This window comes from Odontesthes bonariensis, chromosome 3 (assembly GCF_027942865.1).
Source record: "Odontesthes bonariensis isolate fOdoBon6 chromosome 3, fOdoBon6.hap1, whole genome shotgun sequence".
Lineage (NCBI taxonomy): Eukaryota > Metazoa > Chordata > Actinopteri > Atheriniformes > Atherinopsidae > Odontesthes > Odontesthes bonariensis.
Genome location: NC_134508.1, coordinates 25965540 through 25981628, shown reverse-complemented (window position 1 = coordinate 25981628; position 16089 = coordinate 25965540). Strand labels below are relative to the sequence as shown.

The 16089-nt window shown below is 40.6% G+C and overlaps 1 protein-coding gene across 6 annotated transcripts in view; it reads left to right on the top strand.

The window, feature by feature from the left end:
• The window catches only part of cacna2d2a (calcium channel, voltage-dependent, alpha 2/delta subunit 2a), a 150463-nt gene that overhangs the window by 25476 nt on the left and 108898 nt on the right, over positions 1 to 16089 (top strand). The window lies entirely within an intron of this gene.

The window sequence follows — 16089 nt, the reverse complement described above, 5'->3', positions numbered from 1 at the left end:
TATATGCGATCCACACACCCGAATGAGATATTAATGAGACAGATTCTATCGGACCACTCAGCAGTCTGCATTCCCACATCATAGTACATCATAGTACTGGCTTAGCTCACTTAGAACCTCAGCTGAGGTCACACAAAAAAGCAAAAAAGCTAGTCATTTTGTGTCATGTACGTGAAAAATGTCACAATCAGGTTTAAAAACTGAAACTTGGGCCCAAATTAGAGTGTGTTCCAAAATGCTGGGTGTGTCTATGTCTACATCTTCAAGGAGTCACTGCTATTACTTAATCTATGTTACTATGTTAAAGTCAACAGTCTGATGAATTCTGATCACTGTGGGTGGAGAGGCTGCCATTGAAGAGTTTTTCTTCTCATGGTATGTGGTTAATTTGTTGCTGTTGATAGTATTTTAAGGAAATAATAGAGCACTTTTGCAGCCGTATTGTTTGTGACAGCATTTTTGTCATCGTATGCTGACCATAGAAGCTGACTGGGAAAGGTGGAAACTATGTGAGGGCCTCATGGGCCACCAGCCAAAAAGCATGTAGGTAACAGGTTGAGGTTGCTTTCAATAAAGAGCCTGATCCTTGTGACACTTTTGTTGATCCGGGCTTTTGTATTTGCAAATAACTGACTGCTTTATGAATAAACAGATCAGCATGCAAAGAGGAGTGAAACTGTGGGCTTTCAGCCGCCACACAACACGCTGATTCTGATGAAAGGGACCAGATGCAGTTATGTGGAAATGAGACACAAAGCTCAGTGGAGAAATGTCAAAGGATAAAGGCTGTGTGTTTGTACTGCTTTGATTTTTGATCACACGGGACATTTTTTCTTCTGACCTAGAGGGTCCAGAGTGAAGGTTTGGATTTCACACAGCTTTTGATATTATAATATTTGTGTATCAAAATCAAGTTCACAGGCTGTCATGGTAAAAAAAATTCTTAGTCTGTTCAAAGTATGGCCAAACAGTTTGATTTCAATTGACTTTATCTTTTAGATACTAAAATCTAATCATTTGGATTTGAATAAAAACTGAACAAATATTACCAAAATAGTTAAAGTTAAAGTTTTCTGGTCACCAGTTTTGCCATTTGTCCTATTCGCTGTTGCCTGTTAGCCCTTAATATCACTCAACTAAAACAATCTAAAAACCTTTGTTTAAACGCTAATTTGTACCAGGAGCAAGCTTCAAATGACGTAACAAACTTTACAGATTGATTGAGATTTGTTTGTAATATATAGTTTCATCTTCTTGTTCTACTGTTTGGTAAATTGGTTCAGGCAGAGTGGAAACTTTTTAGAAAGAGCATGTGGTGTTGCCGGATGTTGGTTTGAACAGATTTTATGAAAGGATGACAATACAAAGATTTTTCGGTAATATTTTAAATGCTGCACAGAATTGGATTTCTTTAAGACATTCTGTTATGATGCCCGAACAGTCGCAACATGAAATTATATTGACTGCTCAAAGGCCTTGATAACTGTTTGACTTTTTTAATGATGTTCCAAAGCCTCTATACACAGTACACTGAAGATTATTTGTTTTCAGTTGTGAAATTGTTAAATTGTACCATAAGTTGTCAGACTTTGTCATGATAGAGGATGTGAGTTTTCAATATAATCAGTTACATTTTTGATATATCAGTTAGTTTATAGGGCAAATTTTAACAAAACTTAATACTCCTGTTATTTATTTTCTTTCTCTCTGATGTTTGACTCAACTAATTGCAGTTATTATTTGCATTGTTCTGCTGAAATGTGTGCTTTTCTCCATGAAGAAGTGCCATTTTGGATGAACCTCTGCATTTTATCAAGGCTACAGATGCTGCTGCGGGGGTGCACAGTCAAATGTTTAAGCTGGCTCTTTTTTATTTCAGTGCAAAATGGGTAGACATTAATCTGGCCCTGCTGGACAGAAGGAAATTAATGATCATTTACACTGACGACATAATCAGGCTTCACGCTGTCCTCCGTTGCTAAATTGCTTCTTTTGTTCCACAAGATCTCAGTCTTTCTTTCTCCATCACTCTCTGTCAGTGTCTTTCTTTTTCGCTTTCAGCCCCCCCCCCCCCCTCCCAGGTCGTTCTCTGTTATCGGTCATTAAGTGCTATGTTTCCATGGAAACAACCAGTTTGGCTGGAATTGGCATGCTGTAAAAGTGGTCCTGCTATGTTAAGAATGAGTGGAGATATATCTGCTTTTTACTGAGAGTCTGTCCAGTTTAGTGTGTCACTGCTAACATGGTAGGGCTACTAGTTATACTGTAAAGCCAGAGTCATAGACTGAAAGCATGTGGACAGGGTCTGACATCACTTAGCAGGGGTAGATATAGAAGGTTGTTAAGGGTGCACCCCTACCCACACAAAGAGATACACGTAGCAGGCAGAAAGTGTCCCCACCGTTCCTTATCTCGTAACCAGGATTTGTATAGCTGTCCCGTTATGGCCGTCACTTTTAAGAGCAGTGACCCTGCTGGCAGATTACATAGGGGGCTGTCTGAGTGTAATTAGGCTGGGCTCCCTGTGTAATGACTTAGCATGGAGCCACTCTATATCAGGCCCGGCAGATAGTCACTGTTAGCCTTCCACACAGCGGGGTAGGAGGGAAGAAGAGCTTCGGACATCACCAAGGGCAAGCCTATAGGACTTTTTGTCAGCTTTGCCTCTCACAGGAAAGGTTAAATTAACTTCCTGAGTCAGTGAAAATCCCCCTATCCCTTATCGAAAGGCAAGAGGGTTAAATATTCAGTCTGGGAGGTTTGAAATGTAATCTGCACTGTGAGTTTAAATTGTCTTTGGATTCCATCCTCCCTACCCTGCTCTGCCTGTGGTAAGACAGAGATAAGTCAGCCAGAAGAAAATGGCTGTCATAGTAACTGTCACTCAGGTATGTGGTGGGCCTGCAGAGAGTCAGACATGTATCCCAACTGGCCTAACAACAAGTTATACTTGAATCCCATTTTAAACAATATCATTGCTCATACAACTCTAGTTGTAACTTTAGCCAATATGCTATTTATACTAAATGAACGCGATGTCAAGTTTTCTGAAAACATCACTTCTTCAAATAATTCCATTTCTTCTGACTAAAGTGTTTTTATTTTTGGAATTTTCAAAAAGCTTTCAAAATAAGATGAAACTAGCCAGATAACTGGACAGATGTGTTTTATTTTGATGAATTGGTTGAGTGTTGTTAATTTTTTCCCCAAAAGCTATTCTTTCCCACATTTGTAAGTGTCTTTGAGGAAGACACAGAAGCTCAGTTAGCTCTTCGCACTGCATTTCAGTAAAAAGAAAAAACAACCAAACTATAATGAAGTAAGATGTTTGCTAAATGAAATATAGAATAAATGGGAAGACACCAAATGCTCTGAAAAATGGTCATTTGAATTGGAAACTTATTGTAATTAGCAGCCCAGATAAACAGATCTTTTATTAGTTTGTTTGAAAATAACATACCCTGACTCCATAAAATGTAAAATGAACATTTTTGCAGTGTTGAGATGTGTTGCGCTAATCAGCAGTGTGCCGCTGCTTTGCATCCAAAGCACAGCATCTTCATCCATTTGAATTATATAACACCTCATTGACCTCTGCTGCTCTAATACCTCTTTGAAACCTCATCCCCAAATTATAGTTGATCCATGCTTAGCGGTTTCTAGCTATGAAATAGGTTCCTCTGAGCTCATTATTCATTTCATATTTACTGATGTTTTACAAGGAAGAACTTAGCAGAGGAGATTTACGCCAACGTGTCTTATTTACAGAGTGGACGGGAGCAGTGAGGCTGCCAGGGAGGCACTAGTATTTAAATATATGTCGTCCAACACAGTGGAAACAGGAAGACAAAAACCCTCTTGGTTAAACTCTTCTTGCTTCAGCTTGGCAGTGGTAGTGGGAGAGTAGTACAACAGTTTGTGCAGTGTGGAAGAGATAAGGCTTTTGTGTAAAAGATGTTGTGAGGAGATGAGCCTCAGAAGGAGACAAGCAGATGGCGTGAAAGAGCAGTGACTCTATGTTCCGTCACAGATTACCTAAGATGAACATCAGCATGAGCATGTGAGTGCAAACCAAAAATAATGCAATTGAAAATTGATTATTCAAAAGCATAATTAACCACATTTTTCTCACAAAATACACAATCTGTTGCTTTGAACAGGATGAAACAATGTTTAGAGACATTTATGTCAATAGGCTGAAACATGTCAAGCTCACAGTTGGATTAATGGACAGGTGCCAGGCTTCATCAGTAGAGTTTTAGTAGATTATCAAATGAAGAGAAAGTGAAGAAGATGCTACAGAAAGAACCCCCCCCCCCCTCCCCCCCGGGGGTCTGTTTCCTCAGCTGGACCTCTACAGCCCACTCAAACACACACAGACACTCACATACACAGGAAAACACAGCCATGCAGAAATGAATTCACTCAAATACCAAAACGTAATGTGCAGAGTTTCACATGTTAAATGAAATCTTTCGAGACTTACAGAGAAACAGCAATGCCCCCAAAACATTATGCTCATGCCCACACACATGCATGCACACAGAGACACACAGAGACATCACTTGTTATGTTGCTATAGCTTTGGGTTAATGTGATGGGGTGTGAGATGGAATGTGGATGATTGTGTTCTTGATATACAGTAGCTCCTGACAGAGACGTTACGGTGACAATATGCAGGCAGTTTTAGTGTTATATACAGAATTGAATGGGGGGAGTGGGTGGGGAGAGGGTTTAGGAAGTCAAGAAAATAAGAAATTGTGGATGGAAGAATTATAGGGAGGATATTTTTGCTGCTGTCTATTTGAGAAAACCTACTGAATGGGGAAAAACAATTCCCGACCATCAGCAAGTTAATAAAAAGGCTGCAGTTTATCTCTGTCTGAAAGACAAATGCCCTGACTGAGGGAGGATGGAAGGGAGGAAAGGAGCAGGGGGCAGGATGCCCCACATTTACCTTCGTCCTTCCTCGCTCCAACAAGTCACTTTGTGTGAATCCCTCTGTTTGATTGTTGCCAACTGGCTGGATGGTTTTCTCTGAGCAATTATGGGATCACAAACCACTTCTGCATGACCCTTTTGGTTCTGTTGGCAGGGGTTATTAATGAATAGATACAAAACTGAGCAGTTAAAAGATCGCTTTGGGCTCCATCTGTCCAGCTGGTTTTGTTTGCCTGTTGGTTTACCCCGTCTGTGGCTTGGCATAGTAAATGTCCCCCCCCCCCCCCCCCCCTTGCCATCACATTGGCATGCTTTATAATTGTTTGGAGAGTCTTTTTTTAATCTGTGTATTTGGTAGCAAAAATGTATCCATTTTGATTTTAGAAATTTTAAAGTTCACGGTTCAAAATCTGAGTCTCTAGGCCTATTGAGCTGGGCTGCAATAAACATTGAGTCAAATTACCAAAGTGGAATTATAAACCACTTTAAGGACCTATATGTCTTGTAAAATGTGACATATATTAGCTTGGGTTTCACACAAAAAACCGACGGCAAGTTTAAATACTCTGACATTTGAATTAGACCATTGGGTACCTGCAGTTGAATAGGATATATCACCGTGGAGATTAGATGGGGCTAAGCATATGCAAAGTCCTGTCTCTGTGGGGTGTTTATGGTTTTGTGCATGCCAATAATGTTTTTCTTTGTTTTGACTTGTTTGTATCTCAGGTTGACAGTCCCTCTGATAAAGTTAAGGAGGCCAAACCCCACCTTCATTCATTTTAATCTTTTTTGTTTCTCTTTCTAATCTCAAACTCTCCCCATGGGCTCTATGTAAATATTTAGCTCAGCCGTTGTTTTCTAGGATCAGTGCCCAGGATGGCTCTGCCTTAGTTTGTGTTTACACTGACATACTTTGTAGCCTTTGAGACTGTGCTGGAATGTCCATCTGTCTTTTGTCTGTCTGTTTTTTTTCCATTTTTTGCTTTATGTCACCTGTATGTCTACAGGATCCAGCTGTCACTCTTTTAAAATCCCCACATGTTGTTCACTATGCCAGACAATGTAACGATAAGCCAAAACCACTATTTCAACCGTCTTTCAACAGCTTACAACAAACAGAAAAATGTGTTTCTTGGCAGTATTAAAATACAATATTTGTTATCAAAAAGTGAGCTGGATGGGACAGAAATATATATATATTTCCATTCCTTCTCTCGTTTTCTGTCTTAAACACTAACACACAAACCACGAAAACGGAACTAGAAATTATTAAGATCATAACTAATCAGTGTAAAATTGTATCACAGGGATGGATTTAAATTTCCCCAAATTCAATATAGAGCGGGGCTGAGATGGTAATGGCAGCCTAACACTGATACCATGTGGCACAGGAGTTTTTAAGTATGTAAAAACAGTGTGTAAAAACCACATCATGGAATTAAAAAAAAAGTTCAGAAGTCCAGTGTTGCTCTTTGTAAAGCACAATGTGTGTGCTTTGGAAAATCAACAGCAAAAATCAAAACGTCATTCTTTTTGGCTTGTTTTGGCTCAGCTGGACCATTTCGAAAGTTTCCTAGTGGTGGACTGCATTGTGTTCTGTTGGTATGATATTGGCCCTGGGATACAATCAGTAGGCGATTGTGTCGTCAAAGTCGGTGGCAAATTAATTGTGCACATGTTGTCCAGTGCAGATAAACTCGTCTCTTCTTGCAGAAAACCAGAGAAACTAGTTTGACGATAGCAGTCAATGTTTCTTCTTTTCATGTGACTGACCGGACTCTTCCGAAGGCTTCCAGTCCCACTGAACTTTTTGTGAGAGGCTGTTGGGGTGTTGTGTCTCATCAAGCTCCTCTGAGGGGCTGTGTGTTGCCTATGTGTTGTCTCTTATTGCACTCTTCCTGAGGCCCATGGATGCTGGGTCTGCTCGGCACAGCCCACTAATATGCCCTAATGATGTGGCATCTGTCTCTGTCAACTTTTGTGTTGCTGCAGCCAGACGTACTCTGTTGTGGCTGACTACACAGAGATAAGCAGCCCTATCCTAGACACCAGCAAAGGGACAAAAGCATCAGCACTTCCAAAGAACGTCAGTGTTACCAGTGAACACAGCAAAAAAGTCAACAAACAAGTCTTCATATAAAGTCACAGAGTCAGACAGAAATCTTTTTCATTTGTTATCATTCTTACTGTTTTGGTTCCCTTCTGTTGTGTCGGCAACAGTACAGGCGACTAGATTGGCTTTTTTTGCAGTGTTACTCAAGCTGGGAGAATGGGAATTGACTTGCAAAGCAGAGGACTTCTTTGACAAATATTTGGAGCCAGCAGAATCTGCATACCACTTTTAACAGTTATTTTCTGGAGTCTCGCCACCCTCTGTCTTGCCATCTGTGTGTTTACAGTGATGCTCAGGGCTTGGCACACTAAAACCAGTCATCACTGCTAATGATGAGGATGTGAATTTGTGTGACGTGAACTGTGCGGAGGGTGTGAATGAGAGTTTGTGCACATGTCCATTTGCATGTCTCACTATGTGTGGGATTTTGTGACCGTCCTAGCTGCCAGAGAAAGCATATTGGTTGCGATTGGCATAGTTACCTCTGTCGTGTCCTGTGTGAGCGTTAGCAGCAGAAGGTTTGGTTGGCTGTCGGTAGCAGGCTGCAGAGCCACCTCTCCTCTTTTCCTGTGAGAATGACAGGCCTACACAGAAAGCTGTTTCAGTGTCGAAGCTTTCAGCCAACAGCATAACTGATTAACTCCCCTAATTTGCTCCGCAGCCATTCCAATCCATGAGTTATCATTCCTTTTAACATAAAAAGGATGGGCACCACTTAACAGTCACATCAACATTTTTTTTTTTCTGTTTTCATACCGTAAAATGCTGCTTGGAGCTGACATGTCTGTGTAAATAGGGCTTAACCATGTCTCTAATCTTTTAGTGGAAAAAGGCTTCAATCATCCGCATACTTAAAAAAAATAAGTTAATAAATTAGTGGCCATTTGTTCTCTTTAGCGCAGCTTTGCAAAAGATGTCTTATGTAGTGGTTGAAAGTATACATTGACTCATTAAAGGGGAACTCCGGGGCATTTGAAGCGCAATCCCATTGCTAGAGGTTGTCAAATACTGAGAGTAGGACACAGACTGGTACAAATCTGCGCTCCCTGTGCGGCGATTGCGCTGTTTGCGCAGCCTGTCATGCTAGCCAAATACGTGGTGGCCAAGGGGCAAATTCTAAACCTTCCACGTAAAACAACAACTTGCACACTGCAGAAACGTCACACCACTTTATAAACCATCTGACAATAAAGTCACAAGCCTTACCATCAAAACCAACAGTCAATGGATGATACTCCCATATCCAAAGCAATTATCTTCTCTAGAAAAACTGTGTTCAAATACTTGAACGCAGTTTTTCTGGACGATAAGATTGTCCATTGACTGTTTTGGGCTTTCACATGCGCGCGCATACCGACAAGAGGTAAGTGACATGCTGTTTATAAAGTTGTTTTGTAACATCCCCATGCCAGTAATGTAAGAACCATGCATATGGTTTTGATGGTAAGGCTTGTGACTTTATTGTCGGATGGTTTATAAAGTGGTGTGACGTTTCTGCAGTGTGCAAGTTGTTGTTTTACGTGGAAGGTTTAGAATTTGCCCCTTGGCCACCACGTATTTGGCTAGCATGACAGGCTGCGCAAACAGCGCAATCGCCGCACAGGGAGCGCCGATTTGCACCTGTCTGTGTCCTACTGTCAGTATTTGACAACCTCTAGCAATGGGATTGCGCTTCAAATGCCCCGGAGTTCCCCTTTAACTGTATTTAAAGATATTATTTATTATACATTGTACTTCTTACTTCTCTCCACAACTTCTGCATTACAGTAAATGTTACTCATTACTTTTCAGTTTGCTTCATTAGAAAACAGAATAAATTCACAAAGACATTTAAAAAAAAATATATATATATATTTAATAAAAGAGTTGAGTAACTTGGGAAAGTGTACTTTTTTGCCAGTACCTGTGAACTTTTACTTTAGGACTTTTACCTCTTACCTATTTTTCAGTACCTTCATTTTCATGTAACTGAAGCAAACTTTCATACTTCCACTAACCTGATTTGAAACAAATAAGCAGTCTGCTCAACCACATGGGAGAGAAAAATTGGTGTAAAACTGGTTTGTCAAGTAATGTTTCTTTAATTTTCAAGTGTAAAGACTTGATTACATGCCTTATTAGTTTTGTGAGAAAATATTTCAGAACTTACTCGGAAGAGTTCTTTTAATCTTCTCTTACAGTCTGTGGATGGGCTCTTTTTTTGAAAAAAGTGTCCACCAAATGTCTCTAATACAGTATTTCAAAATGCACATAAAAATCAGTACATTTACATGACTCTAGAAAAAAAAATGTCTGAGCAAAATATAACTTAGAATGTTTAGGAAATCCTGAATTGAGTTTCTCTAACCCAGACTAACACACAATAGTAATACACACATACACCTAGTAATAGGTGTTGTATTAAGGTCTCAGTTTATTCACTGTGCTCTCTGCTACCAAGCTTCCCATCTTGCTAACTTATTCACGCTTTGTTTTCCTTCATTTGAAGTTTGACCAATGCTTCTTCTATCGCATCATGTTACTGAAACACTCCCCGTTGGCTCTTTGCCACCTACTGTTTTTCTTGCTGAACCTTAACCTTGATGAAGGTCAAATATTTCTGATGTTTTTTAATTTTTTTATTTGCCTCATCTCAAACAATGTGTTTGGTTATCAGCCATGTGTTTCTCTTCTTTAGCTTCCCCCATAACCTGCGTGAGTCAAACACTGAAACAAAATCATTTTGAGCGGTGTTGATGTGCTTATGGCCCTTAAGCAATGATGGTCACTCATATCAAGCCTCTAGCCAAAGAGGATTTAAAGCTTTTCAAGCCCATGAGGTCCAGTTTAACCACGTGCTGTCTGTCTAAACTCTGGTGCTATTCCAACCTAATTCGTATTGGCTGTCGAGAATGCAATCTGGTTGACAGCCGTTACAGGCGCCCATAAAATTCGTTTATTTAAATTAAATACATGTAGTTTGAGAATGGAGTTAAAAGGTCAAGCATTTAATGTAGTTCACATAAAGAATGACAGAGAAAGTGATACTAGCTGTGTTTATTTGGTAGTGTACGATAAACAATAGGTATAGGTCACTGGAGAAGGGAGCATGCTGTGTAGGTGGATACAGCACACTGGTGTCATGCCCATTTAAACTGACACCTGGCAGCTCTGGCTGCTCCAGCTATACCTGCTGCGTGAAATTGTAGAGAATTGAATGTGAACAAAATGATCATCAGCCCCCTCGACTTTCATAAAGTACTGTCATACTAACTAAGTGTGGCAGGAGCTAATTTCCATACATTATCACCACAATGAATGTAGTTTATTTCTCAAAGGTTTGCAGACTCCATGTTTTGATATTGTGATTAAGCAGTGCACTTTCCAGTGGCACTTTAAGATGAGTATCCTGTAGTGGTAATGTAGCAGGGAATGCACTGCACAATTATAGAACATTGAAATATCTTTAAACCCCTTAATGGTGGAAATTGCATTAGAGGTTTCTTTTCCCTGCCAGAATACCGTCAGAGCTTTGTATTGATGGTGGATTAACAAAAACAATAAATGATTGCCTCATTGTATGGTATAGCAAACTAAGAATATTTATGCAACATGAATTTTATTGATCATTTCATTTTTGTTTTGTTTCAAAGCATTGAAAGAAATTTCCCCAAAACTGCCATGAATCATCCAGGAGGAGGCAGATCCAAGAGTACTACTACACAATAAGGGAATGAATATTGATTTTAAAACAAATTTGACATGGTTTTTAAATCGACTTGAAAAATGCTTCACTTAAAAGAGTCACGGTTTGTACTCTGTCATTGGAGTGGAGAAAACTTTGCTCTTGTTTTATGTTTTAATAAGATTCCATTAAAGGCTTCCTCCACCTTGAAAAAAAAGCCCTCTGAAATGATGTGTGCCAGTTTTTAGTGTCTGTGTGTGTCTGTGTGCACGTGTGTGTGTGATTATTGGTCTGAGGATGGTCTCATTTAGAACTGAGGGATATTGACTACTTTTTGTGTGTACATGAATCAGTGTGCGTGGACAGACTGTTGAACTGCAGACTAATGACTTTTTCAGGATGAGTAGCTGAGGTATAAAATAGAACTGGTTAAACTTGAATAATTAAACCACACATTTTTACTCATTGAAAAACATTTTAAGAGTTTTTTTTTTTTTTTTTTTTTTTTGCAGTATTTGAAGTATGCAGACTTTATGGTGATATTTCACTTTTAGCAGTAGTTGAAAGGGTTGTTTGAAGCTAAGCAGGATCTCTGGTCCCTCTGAGGGCAGCCAAAATAAGACACCAGGCAATCTCATCGGAGTGCTCTATTGGCATGGTTTTAGTCTCTTGGGCCAGGTTTGCACACTCAGTTGGCCAGTGGAAAGAAACTGCCTCTGGCTGCTGGCCCAGCTTGCAGTTTGACAGAGACAGATCATATGGACACCAGTGTTTTTTTTTTTCTTTTCTCACTGCAGCACATCATCTCATCAATCTCTAAGACATGATATTTAGTAACTGAGCGAGTGATCCTTTGTTTTGGTTATTTAAAAATAAATATGAGTGTGTACACATTCAGTCAGGAGATTTTAGAATTAGAGCTTATTTCAGCCATGGTTGGTTGAACTAATCTTTGTGTTCTGCGGGTTCAGCGGGCCCCTGAGTTTACTCATACTGTCTTCATTATTATTCACATGTGGTTAACAGGCATGATCAGGATTGGCTAAATTCAAATCATAGTGCCTGTGTATTTCACTCCTGGACTCTGTTTGTGTATTTGTATTACCAATATTGTGGGAATGTTGGTGTCTTTTTGTGTGTTTATATGTTTCACTTATGATGTGAGGATATATGTTGGTGGGCAGCTCCGCTCAGCTGATCACAAAGAGGAGAGAGACATACGTTACCATTCAGAACCATGTTGTATGTGTCATTAGAAACATCATTTTAGCACCCTCCCCATGGGAGGATTCACACAAACGTGGTGCAGTAACTCAACTAATAATCATTAGAGTGATACTTAGTTTTGAGTCAGACACACTATCTCCTGCTACTTTAAATGTTAAACTCTTCATAATTCTTTGCTGCAAGCTATATGCTAGGGAAGTAAAGCAACAAACCAGAATTTAATTTGGCAACGCAGGACATCACGTTAAAGGCAAGTGAGCTTCTATGCTCCAAATTTGTATTTTTCTTCCTCCTCAAATCTTGTTCTGGAATGTGTGTGCGTGAGGGACATTTCAGTCTCTAAAGTCAGTCTGTAATATATCTTACATACAGTATGAACTGATATTTTTCCTACAGTATAATCATGCCACTGTTGTATCAAATGAGACTAAAACAACAGACCCACCCAACTTAATTGGTGAATGAAGGATACACTGAAGGATTTACCATGCAGTCATGCTCTGCCGCATGTATAAAAACGCTGAGCAGGCTGAGTTAATTCTGGTTTTGTATCAAGATGACAGGAGGCAAAGAGTTCACGGGTTGTGACATGGGGTTGGAAATTGTGGTTTACCGCACAAATTTGATGACAGTGATTCATGAGTATTAGTTCAATATGCAAGAAAAAACAAAAGAGCAAATGTTCATTGATGTTCAAAGCAGGACGTGGTCAGACTTTTGGCAAAATCAGTTAGAACCGGCTTTTATTGTAGGGTTGCAGTGAATAAACATCACAATGATGCCCTGTTCAGTGGTGTATCAAGCAGAGGCTTTGGACTGCAGACATGTGGGCGAGTGCATGTGTGTTTTACACCAAGAGAATGATGCAAACTTTGGTGCTTGACCCTGAATCCAGTTTGTTGAGTTGTAAAGGGCATTTTGACATCTTGGATTTAATCCATTAAAGGTGACGGATCGCTGCAAATGAATGCATTATCCTGAACCATCACCTTTAAACATCTGTATTTTGATAGCAGTGGCCTCAATTAGGATGACAATGTTCCCATTCACCAACGCTCAAGGAGTCACTGAATGATTTGAGTATGAAAATAATGTTAATTCTTAAGTTGCCTGATCTCAACCCTGGTAAAAAACTGATGGAGGATCTTTGAGCGTTATGTTCAATGATGTTTTCCATTATCATCATTGAAATAGGAATACCGAATGAGGGAATAACTTCTGGGAGAATGGTGTTCTATCCATCAATTACAGAAAGAAGGATCAACAGCAAGAAGCACTAACGGGGGCTACAGCAGTGGTGGTCCAACACTTTACTACATTACATTACATTACATTACGGTCATTTTGCAGACGCTTTTAACCAAAGCGACTTACAATAAGTGCGTTCAACATCGGTAGGCAAAAGAACTTCAGGTCACAAGAAATCATAAGTGCATTTCCTTCTAATACCAAACAGCTAAGAGCAAAACTAGTGCTAGAGTAAGTGCGATAACCAACCAGCCTCTCACCAACTGCACACCAGTCACAGCGGGGTGGGGATGCAAACCCTGGTTCGGGTAGGGGAAGAAATAAAAGAGGTAAGAAAAGCAGGACTGGGATTCAAACCCTGGTTCGGGTAGGGGGTAATGAAAATATAGAGGGTGCCAGTGGTGGAGGAAACAATAAGTACGTAAGGAACTAGGACGGCGCAGATGCTGTCCTAAGAGGGCGGATCAGGGTAGTTTTTCCTGAAGAGGTGGGTTTTCAGCCAACGGCGAAAGATGGGCAGCGACTCAGCTGTCCTGATATCAGTCGGGAGATCGTTCCACCATCGGGGTGCCAGAACAGAGAAAAGCCGTGACCGTGTCGATCGTGCGCAGGGACCCCTGAGTGACGGGGCAGCCAGGCGCCTGGTGGCCGCAGAGCGAAGTGGTCGGGCGGGGGTGTAGGGCTTGACCATAGCCTTGAGGTATGAAGGAGCTGTTCCTTCCACTGCCCTGTAGGCCAGCACCAGAGTCTTAAACTGGATGCGAGCAGCTACAGGGAGCCAGTGTAGAGAGCGGAGAAGGGGAGTGGTGTGGGAGAACTTTGGGAGGTTGAACACCAGACGAGCAGCAGCTTTCTGAACCAGCTCCAGAGGTCTGATGGCAGAAGCCGGGGCGCCAGCAAGGAGGGAGTTGCAGTAGTCCAGGCGGGAGATGACAAGAGCCTGGATGAGCACCTGTGCTGCCTTGTCGGTGAGGAAGGGGCGAATCCTCCGGATGTTGTAGAGGAGGAATCGGCAGGAACGGGTCACTGATGCGATGTTTGGCGAGAACGACAGTTCGTCGTCCAGGGTCACACCCAGATTCCTCACGGTCCGGGTTGATGTCACCACAGAGTCACCCATGGTGATGGCCAGGTCTCTGAATGGGCAGCCCTTCCCCGGGAAAAACACCAGCTCAGTCTTGTCCAGGTTGAGCTTAAGGTGGTGCATCGACATCCACCCCGAGATGTCTGCCAGGCACGCAGCAATGCGTGCTTCCACTTGGGTGTCAGAAGGGGGAAAAGACAGAATCAGCTGGGTGTCGTCTGCATAGCAGTGGTAGGAAAAGTTATGGGAGTGGATGACAGAACCAAGAGATGATTTGTAGAGGGAGAAAAGAAGAGGACCCAGGACCGAACCTTGGGGAACCCCGGTAGTGAGCCTACGTGGCTTCGACACAGACCCTCTCAGTGTGACCTGGTAGAAGCGATCTGTCAGGTACGATCTGTCAGGTACGATCTGTCAGGTACGATCTGTCAGGTACGATCTGTCAGGTACTAAGACTCCTATTGTTTGTTTTCACCTTTAATTAATCTATTGTCCAGTGTGTCACAGATAGGTTTGTCCCGTTGTTATGATTATAAAAATATTTTACTAAGAAAAAGAATGTCAACCCAAGTAATTACTGCTCTAATTAATGAAAACACTTTTGATTCAAACAAAACCGAGAGATGCATTAAAGCTCACTACCTGTCAGTCGTCTGGCCATCTTTTAAGCATGTTTTTTATTTGTTATTTTGATGTTATCCGGTGTGTCATCAATAAAGATATATACATTTTCACCCAAATTCTTTTGATGTGTAGAGGATATTTTTTCTCAAATGCTATGGCAGATATCAGTAGATACTGGAAGACAATGCAACTCTTACAATTACATTTCTGATATTTCTGATATTTGAGGGATTACTTTAAACATTAATATTGTGCTATTTATTAAAATTCTAAATCTCAATCGTTGCAGAAAATATAGCCCCAGACTCCACTTATTAAGGACAGTTAACTAAGCAGTTAACTTCAATGTAGCATAAATTCCTGCGCAAATTGACGTTCAGAACAAACTTTCCGATTAAATTTTAAAAATGTCCTTATACTGTTTTTTTTTTTTTTTTTTTTTTTTTAATATGTTGTCATAAAAAGTTTTCCCACCAGAGCCTCAACCAAGCATCAACCAAATGTCTTTATCTTTTATTTTTATCGAGCTCTATTTTTGTAATTCTTCTTTCAGTGAAGCACACTGTAATTTGTATATTCTAATGTATAAAAAGCACAATATAAAGAGTGCGTCTGTCCACATGCAAAATTGTTATAAGCCAGAAAACCTAGTGAGGCAAATTAAAACACCGTACAAATGCAGCATTTCAGGCTGGAGTAGAGCCAAATGGCATAAAGATACTCCAGCACAGCAACAGGATTTTCCTGGGTTTCTTTTAGCATAACTGTACAAAATGGTTTATGGTGTGAAGTGGGTATTGTGGTGTCTTAGGGCTGCAGGATAAGTGGTAGTCTCTTGTGCTTTACTCTGTTTCAAACTAAAGATCCTGTAGAGAGTTCTGGCCGCTGAGTCAGCCCTCACTATTCTTACAGGAGAGCAGACTAATCTCCAAAGTACCTTTCTCTGTCACTGGTCCAAGCATCTCTCATTCCGCCACTGTGTGCTTCTTCTTTTCAAACCTCCCAGTCCCGTGTGGTATCATGAATCCAGTCGCTTACTGGTGTGTATTTTATGTAGTTTGCATTTCCTTTGTCTGTAACTGTTCTTGTTTCGGTGTGATTAGTCATTCAAAGTCTGCAGAAATTCTACACATTGGTGATTGCAGGTTACTCTTGAGTAATCCAATGGCTGAAAAAAACGCAAAT